The 24,924-nt window shown below is 43.9% G+C and overlaps 1 non-coding gene across 1 annotated transcript; it reads right to left on the reverse strand.

The window, feature by feature from the left end:
* Positions 1 to 12,293: 12,293 nt before the first annotated feature.
* Positions 12,294 to 12,366, reverse strand: trnar-acg (transfer RNA arginine (anticodon ACG)). Its single transcript has one exon. It is a non-coding gene; the product is annotated as a tRNA-Arg (tRNA).
* Between the last annotated feature and the right edge of the window lie 12,558 nt (positions 12,367 to 24,924).

Below are 24,924 nucleotides of genomic sequence, written 5' to 3' on the forward strand. Positions count from 1 at the left end.
ATGATCGGCTCCAGGTACAGAAAAAACGTGCGTTTGGTACAAGAGTGCATGAAGGCACCGGAAATACATTGGGAACAAATGACTGGTGGTTCAAGACCTCTGTGAAGTGCAGGAGCGTGCAAGAAGAGGCTGTTTGCACCCAGTCTCGAACCAGGGACCTTTCGCGTGTTAGGCGAACGTGATAGCCGCTACACTACGGAAACCTGTAGGGACTGCTGCTGGTGTCTCGCTTGCGTTTCGGGCTGAGAAAGGGACGCGTCACTTTAGGCAGAGGGCGCTGGAGAGAGGAACAAAGAGCGCGATGAAACAAAATGCCGAAACCCGGGATCGAGCCAGGGACCTTTAGAACATACTCTCACGAATCGTTAGAATACGTGCGTTTGATCATCAATTGCGTAACAACCACATTCGTTCGACTTGAGCCATCAAGCTCATAGTTTTCAAATCTTGAAAGCTGTCATTGAGCACATCATAGTCTGCAGTACGCCCCATAACTTGCGTACTTCAACAGAAAGAAGAGCAGACAGCTCCATAAATATGCGAGGCGCAGAGAGTGCAAGGCGAGCCGCACACGTTTCGGTGGCTGAGAGAGGGCAGTTTTTGCTTCTGCATTTCCCAGGTAAGGACGCATGACAACAACCGATCGCGGTGCTCATTTACGACATAGTGGTGATGAGTTTTCAGTACGTGTTCTTTTGAACGAGCAATGAGGTTGCTGCCTTGGACAGCTGACTGCACGCTCTCATTGTGCCACGTGATGAGTATTCACCAGGCTCGTTCAGTCATTAGTCACATTCCATCGTTTGCCATAAGCAGATGCTGCAAGGTGATGTGGATATCAGTTCCCAGTCTTGTGGACGAGGACAGAAAGAACACACAAGGGCTCATCCGCGATTTGAACCCAGGACCTCCCACACCCTAAGCGAGAATCATACCCCTAAACCAATGAGCCACGGCAGCACTTTCCATTTTATTCTGTCAGCGAGCTTGAGGACGGGGGAGAGGCGTCATTCGCTCGTCCAGTCAGACCTTCATCAATAAGTCAAGAAAGCCGCAATTACACGACTGCCTTGCAGACGAAGGGCAGTGAACTGCACCCGGTAAGAGGGGAACAAGCGGCACTAGGCGACACCGAGGCATGAGCCCCAGCGAGGGGGGTTAGCTTGCATGGTACAGCGCTCGCTTTGCATGCGAGAGGTAGCGGGATCATTTCCCACGTCCTCCAGGTGTGTGCTTAGAGCTTGATGTGCCGAAAGGTGTCCTTTAGCCTGTGGTCACGGAGAGCGTCATGCATCTGTCAATCATTTCGCAGCCACGCCCCCTCTTCATCTTCTCTCTGCCTTAAGCGTCTCCGCCACTCTCTCTTGACATTTCATGTCAGCATGTCAGAAGTCCGAGTGACGTTTTTAAAGGCTGAGTGAGGGCACGATGCTGAAGCAGAGAGGCCACTTCAGTCAGAGAGACTTGTGCTAGGTGAGATCTGAAAAACAGACTTGCAACAGAAACAGACCAAAAAAGTATCGGTGAGATCAAAAGGCAAATGCAACATCCAGCAGAGGGCGTCTAAAGATTAGGGAACGGGCGACTGAAATCCATGAGGCAAACTTTCCGGCTGTGTACTGCAGCTGGCCTCGTTGGCGTAGTTGGTAGCACGTCAGTCTCATCATCTGAAGGTCCTGAGTTTGATCCTCACACGGGGCAGGGCTGCTTCCTCTCTTGCTCTTTTCAAACACTTGCGGCAACTGTTCGCTCATAACCACGTCTGGAATGCGTGACCTTTACACGGGGGAGAAGCAACGCCGCATCCCTTTTCTAAAGAACATTCACATTCAGAAATAAGTCAAGAAATTTGCCATTACTTTCGCTCGCGCTGCTGTCAGCCTGCCCATGTTGCCAAAGAAAGATTCACTCGGCGTCAACATGACAGAACAGCGATCACTTGAAAACACTATTCCACACTCCGTAAGCAAGAACTTCAGTGTTTGCAGTCACCCGATATGCCGATAGTCAAAGGAGCACAAAACACGAAGCGTCAAAAGACAAGATGAGTTGATGGAAAGAGCGTTGAATTGATGAGCACAAAAGTTCAGCTCGTACAATAGGCAACGAAGGTCCCGGCGTCATCATCGCACTTGAAAGGACTGCCTTGCAGACTAAGGGCAGTGGGAGGTTGCTGTTTTGAGATGGAGGCATTGGGATGGTGGGCCGAGATCTATTCTTCTTAAGGAATTCTTCATCGTGAAAGATCGGTCCACAGGTCATCCAAAGAACTTACAAATATTTTTGGACTCAGGGAATCACGTGCTTCCGGAAGGGAGTGAAGTGCTCAAACACATGACATGCCCCCTTGATCTCACATGCACAATTCTGCTGCAACATGCACAGCTACCGTCCACACCAGGCAGTGGGGCTTCAGCAGAATTTGCTACGCCACCTGCAATTACATATCCAGCTGCACACATATACATGGCCCCTCTGTCCTTTTCAGGATCTCAAAAAAAAGCATAGCGTGGTTTTCCTGTAACCTGATTGACCGCATCTCCCTCAGAATGTGCCCCGTTGCATTCATTGCTGAAGCAGGACGGAGGCTAACGGGCATGCCAGAACAGTTAGGCTCAGCGATCTCTCCAAAATATTGTGGTTGTAGTGGAAGAAATATGGTTTAAATTGTACCTTGGTATTTCAAACTCTCTCTAGAATGTTATCCATTTCTATTTTATTTTGACAGGAACTGGCTAATGACACTAGATGAAAAGAGAAGAAAGAAAACACAACGTTTCGGCCGTGGAGCCTTCTTCAGGTGTGAGGGCTCCACGGCTGAAATGTTGTGTTTTCTTTCTTCTCTTTTAAGCATGGAATAGACCTATTACTTGTTCCTTTGCAGCCTACGCATGCTGACACAGCTCCCCACCTGAACTGCTAATGATGCCTGGTAGTTTGTGGTACTTGGGTATTGTCTTATGTTTGCTCAAACTGCATATGTGTGATTGCATATTTTTGGGTATTTTCATATGTCAATATTTAATTCACTGACATTCCTGTATGCTTGGAAGAAAGGTAGATTGGATTTGGCACAGGACGCCTGCCCATATTTGTTGATCATTGTTGGGCTGGAAAAACAATGATAAAAAGTGTATGAAAAAAGCTCTCTCCAATATTTCCCTTCTCTTCGCCATGGTTACACTGCCCGTTCTTTCCGTCTTTTGTCCTTCTACAAAGATTCCAGGGCTCTTTTTCCACCATAATATCAGAATATTTTTTTCTCTTTTAAAGGCTGTAGGTGGGGTGTGATGGACTGTACCACTATCATAGAAGATTTTTTCAGGACACATCGCAGTTCCATAGTAGAATTTATCAATAGTAGAATTCCATAGGACATTATTTACCAACATATTACCCAGTGTGAGACTCTGCCAGTAAACCTCAGAGCATTGAGTTCTCCACTGATAAAGATGGCTGTCTGAAGTCATGAAATCCACTGCTGGGATGCCTGAGAGACAGTAATTGAATCTTGGCTGGAATTAGGCTTTCTATTAGTGTTGATCTTTGGGAATTATGTGGTAAAAAGGGAAAACTCCTTTACTTTAGTCACTTTGAATGTTCAAATGTACAGAACCTGCAAAACTAAGCAATGAAAAAAATCCATCACCACTCTCATGATAGCATAACTCATAGTCTCTGCTGTTATGTAACAATACACACTTTCAATTTTCTTATCGCCTGTCTCCAGAGAGAATGTTGTTAGTGCTGATGACCTTGAATAAGACCTTGTTGACTCTGTAAAACAATCTTCCTCTGCTTAGATTTTCACTCAGATTGATTTTGTTCTCAGATTATTCCTGGCAGGACTGAGTTTCTAGGAAATGAAAAGTGAAAGAAAAAGTACAGAAGATCAGCCCTTGAATATACAACATTGTGCAGTGAGATTGTTAAATGTATTAGCTGCTATCCTGTGCTAGAGCCTGTCGTGGTAAGCAGTGGATGACAGGATCTAGCACAGATACTAATGAAACACTGTTAATGAAAGATAAAACACTTGAGTCTTATTTTAGTTTTCCATTTCCCTTTCATTTGTGATGTACTGTACAACAGGCCACAGAACATGCACAAAAACAGATATGCACACATTCACACCAGGCAATGACAGTCTGCCCAGTCAGAATCTGAGCTGAGGTATCAGAATTCTGAATTCCCTGAATTCTGTCATGGATCATCCACAATAAGGGCAATGTTTGAACACGAGGATCCCCAGGAGAGAGCCTAGTAACATAAATCTTGGAGCAAAAGCAGATGATTAACTTCATAGTTTGTGTGGTTGAGCCAAAGTTGAGCATGAGGATATGTGAGTCACCATTCTTAGAAATGGATCCAACTTCAGACAGGCGTCAAAAGTAAGAGTATACAGTGCTGGGGCAATGACACTTCAATGATCAGAAGGATAACAAGAGTTTTAATGCATTGAAATTGATTTTCTGGTGATGCACACTGTCATGGAACTATTAATTTTTTAAGGATCACTTACTGACGTCAGACAGCTGCCAATTCTCCAGACTGGAAGGATGAACAGTTTATCCCCCTAGGTACCATATTTCCATATTTCGAAGCATTGGAATAATACATGTCATACAGCAACATAAAAACAGGAAGACAAGTATCACAGCCCCTATAATCGGTGTTAGTAACTTAAAAGAAAAACATTCCCCCTGGCCCAAACAGTGATTCTAACCAGGAGAGAAAAGCCGGTGTATCTTTTATGACTCTCTCTTTATTCACCTTGTCTTTTAGTTCTTTTAAATGCTGAATAGCGAGCGTAAGATTTCCGTAATCATAGTCATTAGCTGGAATATATGTACAACAGGAGTCTCCTACTAAAGCATAGACTCCTCCAGATGCTGCATTTTGAAGGTCCAGCACGAACCTGTTCTGAAGTGCCATTAATCTAACTCCCCTTAATTCTTGTTTGATAGCGTCTAAGCCTTCTAACATGATATTAATAAAAGAGTACATTTCATAAAAAGTCGCATGGGTGAGGCTGTAGAATGAGGCATTAAAGCACATATATAACAAGATGCATTAAATTTCTTTAACTTTACAGTATGATTTATAAATTTATACCACAAATTACTCATATCCCCCTCATTATCAGTTTCATTCAGCCAGTTTGTATACAAAGAGGCTTCGTGTTTAGATTCTTCCTCTTTTGGGGTGGTGACAGGCTTCTACATAAAAAGGAAAAAGGCTGTGCACATCAGTCCCAAGCAGGTTATCCCCATCTGTCCTTGTGGAGACATCACTCCTGCGCTTTGTTCAGTTCGTTTGTGACCTTTTTACAGTGGGAAGCATGAATCCAGGGCACCATTTCTGTGACCTTCACAGCAGTGGCAGTGGTCAGCAGCACCTGGTACAGCCCCCTCCACCTGAGTGAACACCATTTCTTTTTCCTGAAGTCTTTCACCAGAATCCAGTCTCCTTATTCACTCATTAGTTCTTACAGCACAGGTAAATCCCTGTGGGCTGGAGCCCAGCATAATCCTAGGCTTTTTTGGTCAACATTGGTCAACAGATTGGTCAACAACTGGGTAATAACTCTTAGAAAAATCTACACATTGTTCCCCTGCCTCAGCTGTGACGTTTTGTAGAACAATACTAGCTGAAGTTGTAAAATTTCTCTTTGTTCCGTTCCTGCAAAACATCTTATTATGAACAAACAAACCACAATAATCATTTGCATCTAGGGGAATCACTCCCAAGGGTAACCCCCCTTAAAGCTATATTGTTCTACCCATCAGGTTCTGCCACTAGATAAGAGAATCTTTCCCATGAAATCATTTTTTGACCTTCATGATCCCTTCAGGGCGTACAATTAGCACAGAAGCAGCAGCTTTAGTCCACATGTTTTTCAAACAGGATATTAACGATATGATCATAACGAATAATACCAGACCCACAAATATGTATTGAACCAGAGACCCTCTCCATGTTCCTAGCACAGACTGTAGCCATGCACCAATACCCCAATCATCTGGATTGCAGGATTTACAAAGAAAATTATTTTCGCAGTAATTAATTTATTATATTTACTATATTTATTATACAAGTGTAAATTAATTACTGCGAAAATAATTTACTTCGTACACTGTGCAGAGTGCCGTATACTCCTAGTTGCGGCACACACGATACATACAGTAAAAAGCCTCAGGCACTGTGTTAGATGTGTTTTCGACGTTATATATGCGTTTATTAATGTCGTCGATTTTACGGTTGCAATTCGACGTTGATTATACGTCGAGGCGACGTATATATACGTATCGCCGTATTTTCGCCGTGAATATACGTATATGCGACGAATCAATGCCCACTGGGTAAACTCTTGAGCAAACTCTGAACCAGCTCTAAGGAAACTAATCCGATTAGACGTTACTTTGACTCATCTTTTTACGCTCAGTGCTGGATTGCTCAAACTCCAGCTAGGGTTAGGGTTAGCATTCCCACGCTACTTAGACACTTTGTTTACGCTCAGTGCTGGATTTTGGGAACTTCAGGACGAGTGGGAATTTTCTCCTATCTGTCAATTCTGTTTTGTTTTGGAGACTCTTGGGTGCCTATGTTGTACAGTGCAGCGTGAAGGAAACATTTTCCAAAACTGTGTCAGCTCAAAAGTTGTAAGAAAACCTCTCCAGCTGCTTTAACTCTCTTCATTTTTGTCATTTAATGTGACACTCGATGTATAACTGGAGCCTCACATATGCAAATGGTGAGGCTCCAGTTCGACACCACTTTACAGTATCTGACAAAAGCATGGCAGACTGTGCCATGACCGGCAGATAACTTCTGCTTATTTTTACCATATTAAACATTGGAAATCCTCCCAGTTGCATTTGTGACACTTGATTTTGACTCCACCTAAGACACTCTTAAATCTTCAAACACTTTTCTCTTCTCCCGCAACACTCTTGTCTGTCGGCACTATGTGGCAGCGTTGCATGACAACCCATCTCACCACGGAAAGGAACCTAACAGCTTTGGTAAGAGAGGAGAAAAGAACATGGCCCGTACGGGGACCGAACCCATGACCTTGGCGTTATTAGCACCACGCTCTAACCAACTGAGCTAACCGGCCTCACGACAGTGGTCCTCTCTGTGCTGCAAAAAATCGAACTCAGGGAATTTCTTTTGCCCTCCTTTGAATAGAAAGCCGTGTAATTCAGTGTACGGGCTTTCTCGTGCAGTTTCATGGTTCTTGTAACCCAAATCCTACACTGGCCTGAAGTGTCCCCCCATTTCACAGCATTTTTCAGCTGATTTAAAATGTACCTAAAGGAGAAGCATTATTGAAGACCATCAATTACCAAGAGCTTTTGTCAAAGGTTTTGGTGGTCATTTTTAATGACCACAGAGCACTATGACCTCGGTTTTACATCTCAGCCGAAAGACAGCGCCCTTTTACAACACAGCGTCTCCGTCACTATGCTGGGACATTGGGACCCGCACAGACCTCAGGGTGAGCGCCCCCCCGCCGGCACCATTAACACCGCTTCCAGCTGGAAGCTTTGTTTTTCCCTGTAGCTTACCCTCATCCGGGTACTGACCTGGCTCACACCTGCTTAGCTTCAGTGGGTTTTCAGTTGCGAGTTGCAAGGGGATGCAAGTGATGGAGCCGCTCGCTGCGAAAGCCACTGCATTGGCCGGGAATCGAACCCCAGCCTCCCGCGTGGCAGTCGAGAATTATACCACTGAACCACCAATGCTCAGTGCCTGGGCCTTCAAAAAAGACGCTTTTTTGGTGCTCTGTGCAAAAAGCGTCGACATATGCTTCCAGCTGTAAAATGCCATTCGCGGATGCTGAAGAATTTATTTCAAGGCAGCGGGTACAAGCGATTGGGCGTTTTAAAACCACCAGGAACAGCAAAGAGGCGCGCTTCTTTGCTTGCGCCGGAACACACCGACTGGAGGCGGACAACGTAGTCGGCAGGATTCGAACATGCGCGGGGAGACCCCAATGGATTTCTAGTCCATCGCCTTAACCACTCGGCCACGACTACAGCAAGCCCTGCTGCCGCTGCGTTCTTGCTACAATCTTACCTGGATCGCAAGGCGCCGGCGGAAGCCTATTTCAAAGTCGTTCTCCGTTTCAATAAAACATTTCCAAAATACAAGCCTTGCAGACAGACACGCCTCAGAGGACTTAAGGGTGGCTTCATGTCGGAATGATAAAGTCTCCCCGTCCGGACATGAAAATGCCACTTTGTTACACACAAAAAAAGAATCAACAACAGAGAAATGCCCACAAGCATTTGAAAAGCCGCACCACGTCGCACTTGAAATAGCTCTTACATTAGTGGTAGACGCAGGAATCGCCTTTTTATTTACGCTCTTACCAACGCGATGGAAAGCAAAACAAAGCAAAGCAGAGCAAAACAAAACGAACAAACGAAAACCCTCACGTCCCGCACTTGCATATAACGCCGTTACGTGCCCAAGCGGTATTGTATGTCATCCTAGCACTGCACGCCGGTGCGTATGGTATATGGGAACGAGCACACGCCACGAATCGTCTCGAATCACTCCCGACAGCTGTAAGGTGCCTTGAAGCGTGCACCCCCAACATTCTTCTTTGCTCATCTGTGAAAGGTAAACTCTTGAGCAAACTCTGAACCAGCTCTAAGGAAACTAATCCGATTAGATGTTACTTTGACTCATCATTTAAGGGATCCTTGTTAATTGGAGAAATCAATGATTTCGAATGAATTCTGTATGCGTTAAAAGACAGCTATACACAGAAAACATGCAGGACACTGCTCATGATGTTTCCCGAGCCGAAACACAGTGCGTTTTTCCAAGCCATCTGACCAAGCCTGCCCCCTGAAAACTGCAGGAGATCGTGTAAAGACGTTCAAGTTTGTAACTACTGCACGCACAGGAAGCAGAATAAATTCCTCTATTCAAACTGTCAAAGGTTTGCTTTGCGAACGCTGCAGGACATCGCACAATCTCTTTTGAACAGGGACAAACGATTTCTTATGGGGCGCAGTAAGTACAGACGTTTAAAAAGCTCCACTCATGCCAATGATGCAGCATGAAGAAGCGCAACCTAAAGTTTGCATTCCTAGCACTGTTGCAACCTAGCACTGTTGCATTCCCCGCATCAGTAGCTAAGAGAATATAATTTACGACTCTTGTTAATGCAGTTTCAGAAACCAGACTGAAATTTCTCAAGTATATTATTTGAATCCATTTGATGTTGGGCAACAACTATTCTTTCAAGACTTTTAGATTGAAATGGGACCTTTGAGACAGGCCTGTAGTTGTTAAGAACTTGTGGATCCAAATTTGACTTCTTAAGGAGCGGTCTAAGAACCACTACCTTAAATTGATCATGTACGACGCCTGACGCAAGCGATGCATTCATCATACTAATTATAGGTCCTGCCAGTCCTTCGAGGGAATCTTTGACTAGCTGAGTGGGGATGGGATCTAGCAAACAGGTGGTTTACTTTGTCTTACGTCTGTGTTCATGAGTCCACCATAAGAAGAAATCTGAACAGGAGTGGTGATCATGCGAGGTCACCACGGAGGAAACCACTGCTCTCCCCCAAAAAAAAACCACCACTGCCCCTCTCAAGTTTGCTAAAGACGACATGGATGTTCCACAACTCATGGAACAATGTTCTGTGGACAGACGTGACAAAAGTTGAACTTGTTGGTAAATATGCACAGTGTTATGTTTGGAGATAACAAAACACCGCATACCAACTCCAAAACCTCATCCCACCTGGGAAGCATGGCGGAGGCTGTACGGCTTGCAATCATCGAGGGACCGATGAATTCCGAGATGTATCAGGAAATTCTACAGCAGAATGTCAGGGTGTCTGCCTGTGATCTAAAACTCAAAAGACGCTGGGTCTTGCAACATGACAAAAACAAAGGAGTACATCAACAACAGAGTGGCTGAAACAGAAGAAATTCCGTATGTTGGGATGGCCAAGTAAGAGTCCTGACACACACGCTTTCACTCATATGAGCTACACGGCTACCAAGATGATCTCAGGTGCGCCGAGCTGGTACGGAACATATTGAACTGATCGACGGCGAATTGTCTCTCAGACAGGCTTTTCACCTCTAAGCTCCCTGACTGACAGTGATCAGCTAGGTAGTAAAACAGTCAGCTGCTTCTAAGCCTTAAACAGCTGCATCTCGGCGCTTCCACGGAGAGATGATTTGAAAGCCGAACATCGCCCATTGGGAACACCTTACTATCACTAGTTTAAGAGACTCTTAAGGTCTTGCAGAGGTGCCTGTCTAATAGCATGCGCTTTGCAAGCTATAGGTGTTTAGGCTGAGGCAGAATGCCTGTTAACAAAATGTTTTTCTAAAGGGGCCTCGCACTCTTTTCCAAGCAATGGTCACCATCCCCACCGAGTGTCACAATGTAGTCATGTCCTAGGACATCACCTGTTAGTCTCCATTTGTCTGCCACCAACACTTTAGGTTACGGGGCCACAACCGCACCCCGGAGACCAGAGGAGCCGTTGGCGTTCTGGCGGCGCAGATTGGGCTGAAGGTGGGGCGCTTGAATCTCGCTGTTGGAGGCCGTCTGAAACTGACCCAAGCCTTTCCCTTGAATTAAATGTAAATAAGAAATGAACCCCAGATGCACATGGAATCAATCACGTGTTTCCTTTGAGCCGTTTCAGAGACTGCTCCAGAGTTTACCTTGCACAGATGCGCAAAGATTAATGATGGGGGTGCACGCTTCCAGGCGTCTTACAACTGTAGGGACTGATTAGAGACAATTCGTAGCTTGTGCTCATTTCCCTCTATTCCCCGTGTTGCAGTGGTAGGATGACTTAAATTCCTGCTTCGACACGTAACGGGATTATAATCAAGTGCAGGAGCTGAGGGCTTTAGTTTTGTTTCGTTTTCCATGGCGTTCGTAAGTGCGCAAATCAAAGGCAATTCCTGCGTCTAACACGAATGCTTTTGAAAGTGCAGTGTGGTGCAGCTTGTAAAATCCTTGTCCACATTTTTGGTTCGTTGATGTTTTTTCTGTCTGCCAAAGTTGCATTTTGACATCCGGACTGGGGGACTTTATCATTTGAACGTGAAGCCAGCCTTAAACCCTCTGAGGCGTGTCTGTCTGCCGGCACGAATCTTGTGAAAGGTATTTTTTTTAACGGAGAGCAACTTTAAAAAGGTTTCCGCAGCCACCTCGCAGTCCGTGTTTGATTATAGGAGGAATGCGGCGGCGGGGAGCCCGCATTTGTCGTGCTCGAGTGGTTAAGGCGATGGGCTCGAAATGCGTTGGGGCTTCCCCGCGCAGGTTCGAAACCTGCCGACTCCGGCGTCTGCCGCACGTCACCTTGTGCCTGCGCGGCAGAGGCGGAGTGCCGCTTCTCCTTTCCTGGTACTATAAAAACGCTAAATCGCTTGGCCCCGCTGCCATGGAAAGCAATTCTTCAGATAACCACACATTTTGCGTTCGCACCTCTGGTGCTCTACTTATGCCTTTGAAAACCTAATGAATAAAGCTGTAAGAACCGACACGATGTGTAGGTGCTCTTAAAGCACGCAGTAAAGAACTGTTAACAGCAAGGGTTTCAGTGGGTTAACTGAGGAGAAGGCGTGATCGCTAATTGTTGACTTTTTATTTGGTGTTAGAAACACTCTTACTGTGCATGACGTGCAACAAATGTAACCACAGAAATTGCATCACGCTTTCATGTATGCTATTGCACACACCAACGTTGCCTAGATAGAAAACCGAAATAGCCGTGGGTTTGCTTGCTGGTCTGAAGGATCTCTCTTCGAATCTCTATCATTTGTCAATGGAAGTAAAAGGCGCTGCAATCTGATACGTTCAGAATCAAACCCGCAGCTGTTGTTCGACTTTATTTCTTGACTAATTACAACTGAGTGTCGCATGAGCAGTTACATAAACTTGTCTGGTATATTTGAACACAAATGCCGTTCTTCAATTAAAACTAACAGTACATTGTCAGGGACATTCAGTTCTATACAAACAAGAGACAGACGAGAATATTTCTACCGTTCATGTGGACTACGTGTTGACTTACTGATCGGAATAATTGAAAGGTTCGGGCTCATAGCCGATGCAGTGCGTGCTAATTAGAACAGCAACGCTGAGCTCTCAGCACCGTACTGAGCCCAGGTGTTTTTCTAAAGCTGTCAGGTGCAGTTCATTTACATGAAGGAAATCTCTTACTGGGTACGATTACAATGCAGTAAGTAGCATAGACTACTTAGGGAGTAGCGCGATGCGTTTAAAAACGACCCGAGCCAGGCAGGAGTCGAACCTGCAATCTCTTGATCCGTAGTCAGACGCGTTATCCATTGCGCCACTGGCCCTGGTGTGACACTACAGGACTGTAACCCAGTGAGATCAGCACTGCAACTAGTAAAATATTACCCCCGGTCCATTCTTTTCCAAAAGTGAGAAACACCTGTTTTCTACATTTTGTCTGTTTTAAAACCATATCTCATTAAACCAAACCAAGAGTTTGTCTTTTGCACTGATATTCTGATTCATTTCGATTTCAAAGAAAAAAAAAACATTATCTTCCAAAGCATCATAAAATTGTCCATTCTTCCAGACTCTACTTCTCTCTTGTAGTAGTACAGCAGACCTTTCCAGGTGAGCAGATCACAGAGTCCGAAATATGCTTCCTCCATCAAGCAAAGTACCAGAACATGACTCTGTCTTCATAAAAGCGCCCCTGTAATAAAGAAATTAAATCTGAAATCAAGAGGGAAGTTTCCTACTGAAGTTCAAGAAGTCATCAATTTTAACCTAGCAACACATTAAAGGCTGCATCTATACAAGTACGATTCTAGAAATGCTCACCAGATTACGTTTTAAGAAGGAACTGCGCCTCAGGTTCCGCCGAGATCTTAACTTGGATGGCAGGATTCAGAGTCCGGAGTGCGGACTGATGGCGCACAGAGGGTCCACATACTGTGGATCCCTCAGTTTTCTTCCGCGTGTTTAAACCGCCAGCGTGTGACTCCCCTGTCCCCGTGACCTCATTGCTCTGCTCTCGCCTCTGTGCAGCTGAGCCCAACTCATGGTAAAGTGGAAAACAATATGCCCTCAAAGTGGGATTTACTCTGGATCGAGGATAGATGTCACCTTTTTATCGTTGAACAGGATGTATGTGATGTGGCGACTAGGTTCAATTTTGTATCCTTTTAAAAGATTAAGGACTGGGGTGAGCGTGATTTACAACCCTTTCAGCTAAGAACCCGACATGAGCACCGTTTAAGCTGCATAGACTCGGTCGTTTAACTCTTCTCCATTAGCAGGGTTAAGGTTAAAGAAAAAAAACATTGCTGACTTCTTTTTTTTTGCCAGCCGCTAGCGCTGATTAGCAATGTTTGTATTTCATGTTTTGCAAGTTGCATCCATTTTAAGAAAAACAAGTCGCGTTAAAGACAGGAAATGAATACTTGCATTTAATTAAGTCTAGCCGTAGGCGGTTGTCTGTAAGGACCAGTTCTGTTCAAGAAGACAGAACAAAGAAGGCACCACTGGGATTCGGACTCAGGATCTCCTGTTTAAGAGACAGGTGCTTTAAGCAACTAAGCCACGGCACCCCGGGAGCGCTGTCCTTTTGCAGCCACTTGGACACACCACTCAGACACATCTGCATTCGGTGTGTGCTCCGCCTGCTCGCTGAGCAAGTTGCCACCTTTACATACAATAGCAACATCGACACCAAGAGAAAGGATGACAAATGGCTTTTATCTGGAACTTTTCACGTCCAAGGAGCTCAATGTGCTTTCTGTGTACAACAGGGCCTCTGAACTCCACACTGGCCACTGAACCACAGCAGTGGCGTGCTGGCTTGACATCTCCCAAGGAAAATGTTGAAATCGCATGTGGAACAGGAAAATGACCCTCGAGTATGAGGGAAAAAAATGAAAAAGATCATCTGGAGCGCGCTAGCTCATGTCCGGACAGTCCAGTTTCCCCGACGAGGCGATGGCGATGGAGTGCTAATCCATTGTGCTCTGCACGCATGGGTTCAAATCCCATCCTAGTCGCTCTCCATGTCTGACACGTGTGCCTGTTCGACATTGGCCCTCCTGTCGTTTGCTCCGGTACTAGAGCCGAACATTTTCTAGCCGTGGCTGAACATGGTATAGTAGGTTAACGTCGGTATCGAGCAGTAACAGTAACAGTATTTACGTGCCGCTGCTGCCAAGTGGCTCTGGGTTGAGACTGCGTTTTCACTTACTTGCAACGCAAAAGGAGAAAGCGATTTTTGACAGTCTCTCGAGAGACTGCGCTAGGTGTTTAGGCATAGACTTTGTCAGTTCCCCCTGGCATGATGGCCTCTCAAATAGCTTGTGATTCCTCTAGACGTTTATACAGTAGAAGCCTGCTTCGTGGCTTAAATCCAAGCTAAGGAAACGAGTTAGAGGTCTGTTACGACCCCAAGTGTCTAGGGGTAAAGGGGTGTATCATTTAGGATAATTCTTTTGGAAGCAGGGGGATTCTGGTGAGGGACTAGTAAGAGTGATAAGGGTAAGGAACTAGAGTGGTGCCAAAGAAAAGAAAATAAACAAAATGGAGCTGGCTAGGACAGTGAGGGAAAGCTAATCTGACTACAAAAGAAAACCCGAAACACACGGTCTTCGGCGTCTTCAACACCCTAGCTAACCTGCACTGACTACCCAAAACCATACAAGACAAATGGCACTCACCCGTACTAAACTAGTGTACTAATACAAAGTCAACTAAGTGTGTAAGTGTACCCAACAACCTAAACTAACCTTATATACAAAAGTTCACACAAAAACACAAGTGAACCAGGAATACAAATAAGGGAAAACAAGAGTAATAAACAGGAGCAGGGTACAAAAGAACACAAAAGTTGAACATGTAACACTGGGGCAAGGGAATGACAAAACAAGGAAGAACACACAAACAAATGAAAGAACAAAGAAACTAATGTAAACCAACAAAACAACAAAGCCGAAGCTATACCAAAATACACAAACACAAAGCAAAACAAACCAACAAACGAAGCCGAAGCAATAACAAGAAGCAAAGCGAAGCAAAGCGAAAACCAAAACCAAACGGGACCGAAGTCAAACGAAAGGCCTCTTCTTTCTGAAAGCCTCCATGTTATATAGTGAATAAGATGTGTTCTGATTGGCTGAGGGCTGTTTGATGATGACATCATATTGAAACTGTGGTGTGATGGTTGACATTGTTTGACATAACAGAAAAAACACACACAGAACACACACTGGGACGTAACACCCCCACCCATAAAAACAAACATCTAATGTTTGGACAATGAAGACAAAACCAATCAAACAATATGCTATACTCTACCCCCAGCCAGGTCATTTCCAAGAATAAGAGTTACTCCATTAACAGGTAGCGAAGGACATACCCCAACTCTAACAAATCCAGTAACTAAACCACATTGTAGATGTACACAGTGTAAAGGCACTTTCATAAAACCCATTTCGATGCCTTGAACTAATACACTCGAACCACAGAAAGATTTATCAGACAAAGGCAGTGCATCCACAACAATAAATGACTGGGCTGCTCCACTATCTCTAAATATTTGAATTGTTTTCTGGTCTTCTGGTTTACCTTGTAGCGGCGAGGCTTATTAATAAGAAATAATTAAGTGTTTCTGAGCTTTCCCAAATTATTTCTCTGTTCATCTCTGTGGTGCAGCCACAGAGAAACTATTCATGCAAGCTGATATAAGGTTTGATTAGGACAGCTCCCAAAGGGGGATGCACTTAGCTAAGCCTGGCTATCATGATCAATGGTCATCCATTGGTGCCTATCTGTCTAGGGAGTGCCAGTTGGACATCTGGACTGCATTCCTAAGTGTCAGGAGTAAGTGACTCATATCTCACCTTGATCAACCAATCAGGGACTGGTAGGGCCGAGTAACCCACATGGGACTCTGATGCCCATGGAACTTTCAACCAATCAATGAGCTGAAGTTCCTCCAGGTAAAAACAGGCAACACAGAGAGCCTGAGAGATTCAACAAGATTCGGCTTCAGTAAGATTCAGTAAGATTCTGGAGAGGATTCTGTGGACTGTTCTAAAGGGAATTCAAAGGAGAATTCCAGGGCAGGACGGCCCAGGAGCAGAAGGATCCCAAGGGCAGGACATTCTCGCAGCGCGCCTCCTGACCATCCTGAGACTCAGCCCGGACAACCACGGAACGGCCAGTGTGTCCGAGTGCCAGAACTTTCCTTTGTTCTAAGAGTCTAGAGCGGAGGTTGCCAGAGACTAACCAGAGGATCCACTCGAGGTTAGCACCAGCAGCAAGCCTCGTGAACAGGTCGGAACTGTGGACAGCTGAATCACTATTCAGAACTAGCTCTTCATCAGGAACGAACAGGTCCTCTTCCTGACTTGCTGGGACCCACAGTCATCTTTTCTCCTGTGCACAAACTTTGCTAGTTAAAGCCAACAGTGAGCATCAGCAGCGCATCGTTGCAAGCCGCACATCACAGCCTGGCACCGAGCCAGAGAGCGCGGATTTGACAGCAACAGCCTGCAACTGTTTCTTTGTGCCCGCAGGAGATCTGAATCCCCAGAAATTGGATGAGTATTCAACTTCAATGCATTACAGCTCGAGAATTCAATTGTTATCCCAACCAGTTGATATCAATTTATTTCCTAAGAGTTATGTACTTGTTTTGAGTATCTAATGTAGAAGTTGTAACCAAGTTCAATTACGAAACGGTATAAATGAATGATATACTGAACGTATGTCCTCTTGATATGTGTAACACTTAGTAACTGACTGAATATATACCTTTTGTATTCTGATAACCCTATCGATAAGATCTGTTAGGTTTACATGCATATTCTATGTATTAATAAATGTATCCTCGTGTATTAGTACCTGTGTGTGTGCGTTGTTTGAGTTATGTCGCATGGTTGGATTCTAAAGCCATCAAAAGAATCAACTTTGTGATTTACTGCTACAATTAATAATTGTCTCAGTAAATGCCCAAACCCTACAGAACTGGTGCCTTCAGAGAGCCACTATGATTACATATTTGGCGTCCCTGAGCCGGTTTTCTTACAACCTGTTAGCGAAATGAATCCTTCCATAATAAATGGTTCATAACTAGGGTCAGGGAGACTGTTTTCACTAGACAAAGGAATAGCAGAACGGGAAACAGTCTTAACAAACCCAGCACTCTTAGGATGTTGCTGTTGCTGCTGCTTATGTTTTAGGGCCAAACAATCTGCAATTATATGACCTCTCTTGTGACAATAAAAACATTCACGCTCCTCTTTAAGACGTGAGGAACTAGTTTTTACTGAGGGAGACTGAGACTGGGAACTTAGAGTAGACAAAGTCTTCTCCGCACGCACAGACATGAAAACATTCTTATGAGTGAGCACGAACTCATCTGCCAAAACAGCGGCTTGCGATAAAGTAGTTACTTTTTGCTCATTCAAATACACAACAATGCGTTCAGGCAAACAGTTCTTAAATTCCTCTAAGAGCATTAACTCACGCAATGAGTTAAAGTCACTCACTTTACTGGCTACAACCCATTTATCAAAGAGAGTGCCCTTCTCTCTAGCAAATTCAACAAATGTCTGGTCTGACACTTTACGATGATTTCTGAAGCGTTGTCTATATGCCTCAGGAACTAATTCATAAGCCCGTAAGATAGCAGCTTTCACAGTATTGTAATTCAAACTTTCTTCTAAAGAAAGTGTAGAACAAACTTCCTGAGCTTTGCCCACTAATCTACACTGCAAAAGCAGTGACCAAACCTCCTTAGGCCAACGAAGTGATGTGGCAATTCGCTCGAATGCACCAAAGTACGAATCAACTTCCGTCTCCCTAAACAGAGGTACTAAAGCAATGTGCTTACTTACATCAAAGGTGGTAGAGAGTGGATCTTGCAAAGGAGACATGCTAGAGGCCTCGGAGTGGGTCGGCTGCACAGCAGGAGCATTCTTTCGTGCTTCTAGCTCAAGCTGTCGGAGCTTAACCTCTTTCTCCGCCTTGATCTCCATCTTACGAATTGCAAGGCGCAATTCAAATTCTGCCTGGCGTACTTGGGCTTTTTCCTGCGCCTCCATGTGCAAGCGGGCCAAATGAACTTTCAGGCGAGTATCGCTTTTTGACCCGGTGGAGACCGGAGAGAACGGTTCAAAGGGAGGCAAGGTGGCCTTGACCTCAGCCTCCACTAAGTCTTCAGCCACCCCCTGCACCTCGTCCTGTTCTTCCACCACCATAGCAGGTTTAGCACCAGCCCCAGGAGAACCGGCGTACCTGCTCGTTAATGCAATGACCTCTAACTCTACCAATCTATCCATCACAGGTCTCTTGACGTCCCTTTTAAGAGCTTGCGTCGAAACCTGAATCTGGAAGTAATCAGCAATTTGGAGCAATTCGTCCTTCCTACACTTATCCAGCTGCTCAAAGGAAGGTTCCTCCACAAACTTTCGCAAATCAAAAGTAGCCATAACTACAGTACCTTGCCAAAACACAATCCACAAATCAAAATCCTGTACCAACACCAAAATTCTGCAACACAAAAAAAAATCCTTAGGACGGGAATTTGATATCCCGGACGAGCCCCCAATAATGTTACGACCCCAAGTGTCTAGGGGAAAAGGGGTGTAACATTTAGGATAATTCTTTTGGAAGCAGATGGGTTTTGGTGAGGGACTAGGAAGCGTGATAAGGGTAAGGAACTAGAGTTTTGCCAAAGAAAAGAAAATAACAAACAAAATGGAGCTGGCTAGGACAGTGAGGGAAAGCTAATCTGACTACAAAAGAAAAACCAGAAACACACGGTCTTCTGCGTCTTCAACACCCTAGTTAACCTGCACTGACTACCCAAAACCATACAAGACAAATGGCACTCACCCGTACTAAACTAGTGTACTAATACAAAATTAACTAAGTGTGTAAGTGTACCCAACAACCTAAACTAACCTTATATACAAAAGTTCACACAAAAATACAAGTGAACCAGGAATACAAATAAGGAAAAACAAGAGTAATCAACAGGACAGGGTACAAAAGAACACATAAGTTGAACATGTAACACCTGGGCAAGGTAAAGACAAATCATGGATGAACACACAAACAAACGAAAGTACAAAGAAACTAACGTAAAACCAACAAAACAACAAAGCCGAAGCTATACGAAAATACACAAACACAAAGCAATACAAACCAACAAACGAAGCCGAAGCAATAACAAGAAGCGAAGCGAAGCGAAGCGAAAACCAAAACCAAACAGGACCAAAGTCAAACAAAAGGCCTTTTCTTTCTGAAAGCCTCCATGTTATATAGTGAATAAAATATGTTCTGATTGGCTGAAGGCTGATTGATGATGACATCATATTGAAACAGTGGTGTGATGGTTGGCCAATGGGGAAGGGAGAACAATCAAGGGTCAGCAGTGTGGACATAACAGAAAAACACACAGAACACACACTGGGACGTAACAGTGCCGGCGGGGGGGCGCTCACCCTGAGGTCTGTGCAGGTCCCAATGCCCCAGCATAGTGACGGAGAAGCTGTGTTATAAAAGGGTGCTGTCCTTTGGATGAGATGTAAAACCGAGGTCACAGCGCTCTGTGGTCATTAAAAATGACCACCAAAACCTTTGACAAAAGCTCTTGGTAATTGATGGTCTTCAATAATGCTCCTCCTTTAGGTACATTTTAAATCAGCTGAAGAATGCTGTGAAATGGGGGGGCACTTCAGGCCAGTGTAGGATTTGGGTTACAAGAACCATGAAACTGCATGAGAAAGCCCGTACACTGAATTACACAGCTTTCTATTCAAAGGAGGACAAAAGAAATTCCCTGAGTTCGATTTTTTGCAGCACAGAGAGGACCACTGTTGTGAGGCTGGTTAGCTCAGTGGGTTAAAGCGTGGTGCTAGTGACGCCAAGGTTGTGGGTTCGAGCCCTGTACGGGCCAGGTCCATTTCTCCTCTCTTACCAAAGCTGTTAGGTTCCTTTCCGTGGTGAGATGGGTTGTCATGCAACACTGCCACATAGTGCCGACAGACAATTAAATGACAAAAATGAAGAGAGTTAAAGCAGCTGGAGAGGTTCTCTTACAACTTTTGAGCTGACACAGTTTTGGAAAATGTTTCCTTCACGCTGCACTGTACCACATAGGCAGCCAAGAGTCTCCAAAACAAAACAGAATTGACAGTCATATAATGTCCATTAACCCCGGTTTTAAACGCAGCATCATGTCAGCCATCATAAGAATATGAGTCCAATATTTTAGAATATAGTCAGAATGACTTCTAACCTTACCTGTGGTGTCTTTAATCCCTATTGCTCAATGCATGGTGTACGTACTGCATACATGTGTCTTGAGAATGAGGAATGGGCCCCTGAGACAGTCATTTACCTGTTTCACAAATGATCGTATTTTACTAGAGATTCTGTTTGGGATTCAGATGTGCATTCGGACAGCAATCCCTTTCAAGAAATGATACGTTCTGGATGAGGTCAGTGGTGCTGGAACACTGTATTTAGGATGTGTTTGCAGTGATTGTGTGTCCCCTGCTTCAACGCAGTGATATATAGATGTGCTCCTGTAATTTATTGGTACATGCCCAGGGCAGTAAGCAGTCTGAGGATTTATTTCCAGACGGCATAGAGCAGTGAAGCAGTGAAGTAGTGCAACACACTGGATCATTATATTATTAGAATCTATTCTACTTAAATTATTACATTATACACAATTTGAGTTCATTTTAAAAAGTAAAAGGTAATGAAAGGAATGCATTTTCATAAGAAAGATAATACCGATATGCATGTGATAATCTTCCTTATATCATGTAGTGCGTCATTTGGACACTTTGTGGGCTTGAAATACAAAGAAAATCATGTTCTATGATACAAGATAAATACAAAACTTAAGCTTTTATTTTAATTAGATTTGTTTATAAAGCATAAGCAATCATTTATTACATTAATATATCTGAAAATAACATTTTAGCATCATATTATTACATACAGGTCTCTAGCTTCAACACAGTGCTATATATATATGCTCAGTGATTTATTGGTACATGCCCAGGGCAACAATCAGAATGAGGATTGATTTCCAGACGGGCTACAGGTAGTGTTGTGAAATACTTCAACACACTGGATCGCAGATTTAGACCCCCTGCACTCTTACTCCTTAAAAACCAAGGAAATGAAGATATGTAGCAATCACATTGTAACAGGGGTGACAGTGACTTAATGCTTATACTAGTGGACTTCTGGTACCTTTAGGGTACGGTGTTCCCTGAAGGGCTCTCAAACCCCGCATTTCAGATGCCTAGCTGTATCGCTGATGTGTTGCACCTCAGAATCACTTTTAAACCTTACCTCTGGTATCTTTAATCCCTATTGCTCAACGCATGGTGAAAGTATTGCATAAATGTGTCTGAAAATGAGCAATGGGCACCTGAGAGACTCATTTGCCTGTTTCACAAATGATCATATTTGACTAGAGATTCTGTTTGGGATTCAGTTGTGCATTCTGACAGCAATCCCTTTCAAAAAACGATACATTCTGGATGAGGTCAAAGGTGCAGGAACACTGTATTTAGGATGTGTTTGCTCTTATTCTGTGTCTCTAGCTTCAACACAGTGATATATATATATATATGCTCACTGATTTGTTGGTACATGCCCAGGGCAATAATCATTATGAGGATTTATTTCCAAATGTGCTAGGGTTAGTGTTGTGAAATACTTCAACACACTGGATCGCAGGTTTAAACCCCCTGCACTCTTACTCCTTAAAAACCAACAAATGCAGATATGTAGCAATCATATTGTCGCAGACACTCATTTGCCTGTTTCACAAATGATCATATTTTACTAGAGATTATGTTTGGGATACGGGTGTGCATTCTGACAGCAATCTCTTTCAAAAAATGATTTTACCTTATCGCAGCTTTGCCCCTCTTGCCTCTTTGGAAAATATCTCCATCTTGTGGTCGTTGTTGGTAATGTTTAGACAATATCTCCATCTTGTGGTCGTTGTTGGTAATGTGTAGACAATATCTCCATCCTGTGGTCGTTGTTGGTAATGTCTTCTTATGCCCTTTTTTTATTTCAATTCTCTATTAGTTGATTCTAGAATCTCTACAATGGAGTTGAAAACATCAGTTTTATAGCAGACAATATGACATTATTTATAGTCCAATTAGAAACTTATTACCCTGTTTTTAACATAATAACACATTAAAATTGATTAAAACTAAGTTTGGAACACCAGGGAACATAACAAATGATTTTAGGAAAACCATGAGGTTCTCTGTGTCCGATGCCTGCAAGGGGAGAAAGCTAGAATCCTTTGATTTTTTCAAAATTTGAAAATAAACATCATTTAACAACAGCTTTCATTCCTAGGAGTGAAAAACAACCATTTTTGAAGACATATTAGTTTCTAAAACACTACAATAAAGTTAAAAACATCCGTTTTATGTTACATTATTTTGTGTGAAATTTGTCATTTTTTGCACTATTTTTAATAAAATCTCTAATTAAAAGTGATTAAAATTAAGTTTGGAACAACAAGGAACACAAAAAAAAAAGATTTTAAGGAAAAAAATGATGTCTTCTGTGCCAGGTGCCTGCAAGGGGAGAAAGCTAGAATCCTACCCAGGCTCCTGGAGCTCTGTCCTGGCTAAAGGAGGGTGAATCCATCCCCTTCAAAGCTCCATGAAAAAATGATATTTTTAAATTTGAAAAAAAACATTATAGAACAACATCTCTTGGTCCACAGAGTGCAAAAATCCAACTTTGAAGAAAATCCATTGACTGATCCCCGAATTCTGAAGTTTCTTCGCATGATATAGGGCTTGCAACCACTTTCTGGAAAATGATAAAAATGCCAAAAATGAAAAAAAAGTTATCAATTCTAGAGCCTAAGAGGAAAACAAGACAAATGTATATCTCCAAAAAATGTTATGTGCTTCAGAAGAGCCCAGGAAAGTTTTTTGCATACATGAAACCACGCCCGTTTGCACGTAAGCAGACATGGTTGCACACACGACTGCAAGAAAGCACGCGTGCATGCGAAGTCATCCTGTTGAGCATTTGAGAAGCCGCACCACGCCGCACTTGAAATAGCTCTTACATTAGTGGTAGACGCAGGAATCGCCTTTTTATTTACGCTCTTACCAACGCGATGGAAAGCAAAACAAAGCAAAGCAGAGCAAAACAAAACGAACAAACGAAAACCCTCACGTCCAGCACTTGCATATAACGCCGTTACGTGCACCCCCAACATTCTTCTTTGCGCATCTGTGAAAGGTAAACTCTTGAGCAAACTCTGAACCAGCTCTAAGGAAACTAATCCGATTAGACGTTACTTTGACTCATCTTTTTACGCTCAGTGCTGGATTACTCAAACTCCAGCTAGGGTTAGGGTTAGCATTCCCACGCTACTTAGACACTTTGTTTACGCTCAGTGCTGGATTTTGGGAACTTCAGGACGAGTGGGAATTTTCTCCTATCTGTCCATTCTGTTTTTTTTTGGAGAGTCTTGGCTGCCTATGTTGTACAGTGCAGCGTGAAGGAAACATTTTCCAAAACTGTGTCGGCTCAAAAGTTGTAAGAAAACCTCTCCAGCTGCTTTAACTCTCTTCATTTTTGTCATTTAATGTGACACTCGATGTATAACTGGAGCCTCACATATGCAAATGGTGAGGCTCCAGTTCGATACCCAGTTCAACACCACTTTACAGTAAATGACAAAAGCATGGCAGACTGTGCCGGACCGGCAGATAACTCTTGTCTGTCGGCACTATGTGGCAGCGTTGCACGACAACTCATCTCACCACGGAAAGGAACCTAACAGCTTTGGTAAAAGAGGAGGAAAGGACCTGGCCCGTACGAGGCTCAAACCCACGACCGTGGCGTTATTAGCACCACGATCTAACCAACTGAGCTAACCGGCCTCACAACAGTGGCCCTCTCTGTGCTGCAAAAAATCGAACTCAGGGAATTTCTTTTGTCCTCCTTTGAATAGAAAGCCGTGTAATTCAGTGTACGGGCTTTCTCGTGCAGTTTCATGGTTCTTGTAACCCAAATCCTACACTGGCCTGAAGTGCCCCCCCATTTCACAGCATTTTTCAGCTGATTTAAAATGTACCTAAAGGAGAAGCATTATTGAAGACCATCAATTACCAAGAGCTTTTGTCAAAGGTTTTGGTGGTCATTTTTAATGACCACAGTGCGCTGTGACCTCGGTTTTACATCTCATCCAAAAGACAGCACCCTTTTACAACACAGCTTCTCCGTCACTATATTGGGACATTGGGACCCGCACAGACCTCAGGGTGAGCACCCCCCCACTGGCACCATTAACACCGCTTCCAGCTGGAAGCTTTGTTTTTCCCTGTAGCTCACCCTCATCCAGGTACTGACCTGGCTAACACCTGCTTAGCTTCAGTGGGTTTTCAGTTGCAAGTTGCAAGGGGATGCAAGTGATGGAGCCGCTCGCTGCAATAGCCACTGCATTGGCCGGGAATCGAACCCCAGCCTCCCGCATAGCGGGCGAGAATTCTACCACTGAACCACCAATGCCCAATGCCAGTACCTTCAAAAAAGACGCTTTTTTGGTGCTCTGTTCAAAAAGCATCGACATCTGCTTCCAGCTGCAAAATGCCATCCCCGGAAGCTGAAGAATTTATTTATTTAGACACCGCTCAGAATCCCCTGTAAGATTATCCCTCAATTCCGTTGTGCAGTGCTTTACCTCGTTCAAAAGGCATCTCTTTCCTAGTCACATTCCAAGGCTCATCGAACCCGTGCTGTTTCCTCCAGCGGTATAGTATTGCAGTAAGACAGCACGATGCCTGCAAGACTATGTCACGCTAAACGCCACAGATAGTGTTTGTCCGTTCGTG

The sequence above is a fragment of the Lepisosteus oculatus genome, unplaced genomic scaffold (assembly GCF_040954835.1).
Source record: "Lepisosteus oculatus isolate fLepOcu1 unplaced genomic scaffold, fLepOcu1.hap2 HAP2_SCAFFOLD_40, whole genome shotgun sequence".
Lineage (NCBI taxonomy): Eukaryota > Metazoa > Chordata > Actinopteri > Semionotiformes > Lepisosteidae > Lepisosteus > Lepisosteus oculatus.